General features: G+C 29.1%; 1 long non-coding RNA gene across 1 annotated transcript; it reads right to left on the reverse strand.

Moving 5' to 3' along the window:
• Nucleotides 1-213: 213 nt before the first annotated feature.
• Nucleotides 214-1,071, reverse strand: LOC136076537 (uncharacterized). The gene is made up of 2 exons (XR_010636353.1): nucleotides 824-1,071; nucleotides 214-677 (listed from the first exon to the last, which is right to left on the reverse strand). It is a non-coding gene; the product is annotated as an uncharacterized LOC136076537 (long non-coding RNA).
• Nucleotides 1,072-3,509: the final 2,438 nt, after the last annotated feature.

The raw sequence follows: 3,509 nt of genomic DNA on the forward strand, positions 1-3,509 counted from the left end.
ATTCATTACTCCCCTATTGGTTCAGGTATCGCTTGACTTTCATACGTAGATCCATGGTGTCAATCAAATCCCCAGTCAGACAGAACAAACAAATATTGTAATATTACTTCTTCTTTTTTTAGTAGTAGTAGTTTTATTTATTTCGCCGTTAAGAATATATACAACGTACAAATATAAAAAAATGAAATGGTTGAAGCAAGAAGAAGGCATCAATTAGTCTTATCACCGAGCCCCATTACAATCGTATTCTACAAGTTCGTAAAATATTAAAAAATCTTTACAAAACGTCAAAAGAAAGATATAAAATGTATATATTTATACATTTTATATCTTTCTTTTGACGTTTTGTAAAATTAAAAAATCTTTACAAAACGTCAAAAGAAAGATATAAAATGTATAAATATATATGTGTATATACATACACACATATATACTTCTACATCAGACAGTAGTGCCTGCCCACCCTGTTTACGTTTTGTAGAAATTCCACATTTTCAAATTTGTCTTTTAATTTACTTTTGAATGTTGAACTTGTAATGTCATTTTTCTTGAAAATCTAGCGATCTTAGAGTCCTTTCTTTAGATCTTCTAATACATTTTGTGTGTCTCAGTGGATGTTGAGTTTTAGTGCCAACTTCTTGGTTTGGGCTTGTATGTCCAAGGCATGATGATTTGTTCTGCGAGATTAAAAAAACAAAATTAATTTAATTGGGTCTAATTTATCTAAATAGAAAAAAATAATGAATAATGATAAAAATAATTAATTATAACACTGAATAAAAGTTTCCTGTATGCAATTAATTGAGATAAAAACAATTCTCACCCTGGCCATAGTCACTCCGTTATTGCTCTCATTATACGATATGACTATAGCCACCCCTGTTCTAAAAAAAATAGTGGACATAGCATTCATTTTAGTAATTGTCCTTGTTAAACAAGGTTTAAATAAGTAGAAACAATCATTTAAATAATTATAATCACCTTAGTAAGTCCTGTGTATTTAGAATTTTGCAGGTTTTTAAAATTGTCAAAAAAAGCACATGTCAGACGGCCATCTTAAAATGATGTCTGTACCGCAGTGCGCAGGAAATTTTCTGTGCACTGTGAAATGCTACTAAATAATTGCCTATATCTTAGTTTTGCACTATGCAAAATTAAAATAGCTGAAAGTGTAACATTTTAGCATTTATGGCTCTCTAATTTTTTTTTTTGCTTAATGGCTTAAAGTCACCCCGGGTGGGCAGGGTCACCCCATAAGCAAAATATTAAGTTATGTCTAAGTATTATTGTTTTTCTTTGATTAGGTGTTGTATAAATAGTGCAGCATCTTACTTTGTGGGTTTTCATTAATTGTCAAATCAAGACATATGCAAGCTGCACAGGCTGTAGCAGTCAACTTTTCTACCTTGTTTTAATTGCAATAAGATTTTTTTAAGCAATAACAAAATAATTTTTTAAGTTTTCTTCAAAAATTTATTATATCTATAAGTATCCCCTTCCCCCTGTTTCACTATAAGCTTTATGTGTGCTTTTACTTTATTAGAACTTTTATTGCAAAAACTTTTCGGCACTTAAGGCGGATTTCCACTTACAGGAAATTTTCCGCGGAACGAAATGAAAAACTATCCAATTATTAACATAAAAATGCAATTTCTATGCATTGTTAGCTAAAAAAGTTGCAGTTAACTTGTGCCCTTTTATTGCGCATCTTAAACTTGTTGTCGTTGTATGATTGGATGGGTTCCTTATTTTACTTTATATTATCATTTTTTAGTTATTTAGGTGCTCTACGAAGTCCTAATGGTCTTATCACAGAGCACAGCGAAGTAGCATTTAAACCATAGCTCACGTCTTCTTCCTTAACAATATTGAATATATGCGATAACTGGTTTTGAACCACGGACCTCAAGTTCTGAAGACAGAACTTTAATCTTGCTTTTACATTTCGTTCCGGAGAAAATTTCCTTTAAGTAATTATCCGCCGTGAAGAAAAATTATTTTTAGTTTAATATTGCATTCATTTAATATATATAGTTACATATGAAAAAGTTAACCAACTAAAACTTTAAATAGACATAATAAGCATAATGTATTTATTTGAAGAGAAAAAAAAAAATTTAGATACAAAAATAAGTTTCTAAACATCCACCCTCCCTAATAATTAACCTCCCTGTCTCCTAAATCCCTCCCTCTTAAAAAAAGATATTCAAATTTTACTTTAAATTTAGTATTACAATAACTTATTAAAATATTACACCTAAATATGCACTCTGCAATTTTTCCATTTTCCATTTTTTATTCGTTTGGCTGCAGGTGCCTGTTCTTCATTATTTTTTTGCTGTGGTTGCTTAGTATTATTTTGTTCAGTCATTGGAATGGATGGCATGAAAAGTCTGCGGTTTTACTTTAAGTCTAGCTTACTTTGTTGCTTTTTATTCACCTTTTTGATAAAGATGGCAATCATTGTGCAGTTGGAGTACGCGTTGCGGCAGCTGTTGAAGATGATGATGGTGGATCAAACGTTTGTGTGATTATCGATGCCTAATGATTTATGTTGCTTTTATTTAGTGGAAATAAACCAGTGTATTAAAAACCAGCGACAGCATGCAAACGTGTGATACGTTTACTACTCTACAGCAATTTGAGCAACAGTGGAGAATTTTATTTATCTAAATTCTTACGAAATTTTTTTTTTTTTTGCCATTTAAATATATACAAATCGTATGTTAATAAAAAGAGATTTATGTTGCAGAGGCAAGATGAAGACTAATACGTCTTATCGCCAAGCCCCTTGATAAATTCCGTAAATATAAAGTTTTATTTAAAAATAAGCACTTCCTTTAACAATATAAAATAAACAAACGTAAAATTGGTATATATATATATATATATATATATATATATATATATATATATATATATATATATATATATATATATTTTAATGATACTTCTCTTTTTATTTTGCAATTGTTAATACAAAGATTTGGAAGTTTTAATGAAATTTTGTCACGTTCATGATAGCAATGTAAAAAAGTGTATTTTGTTTTAGTTAAATTTAGATATAATTTGTTTGCTGTAAACCATTCAGCAACGTATAGTAGTTCTGTGTTTACAGTTTTAAATAAAATTTTTATATCACTGTGAGTATAAAATAGATTAGTATCATCTGCAAACAAAATTGCATCTAAAACATTACAAGATATATATCGTTATCATTGATATATTCTAGAAATAAGAGCGGTCCTAATATAGATCCTTTTGGTACTCCACAAGATATATTCATGTTGTTAGTTTTTCCGTTATTATGAGAAATATATATTGCTGTCTATTTGATTGGTAGCTTTTAAACCATTTAAGGTTCGAGTGTTTAATACCGTAATTTTTTAATTTGGTTAATAAAATATAATGATTTACAGTGTCAAAAGCCTTGCTGAGATAAAATAAAAACGCCTAAAGTATATTTGTTTTCATCAAAAGATTTAAGAATATCATGAACAAGATGAACA

This window comes from Hydra vulgaris, chromosome 02, assembly GCF_038396675.1.
Source record: "Hydra vulgaris chromosome 02, alternate assembly HydraT2T_AEP".
NCBI lineage: Eukaryota > Metazoa > Cnidaria > Hydrozoa > Anthoathecata > Hydridae > Hydra > Hydra vulgaris.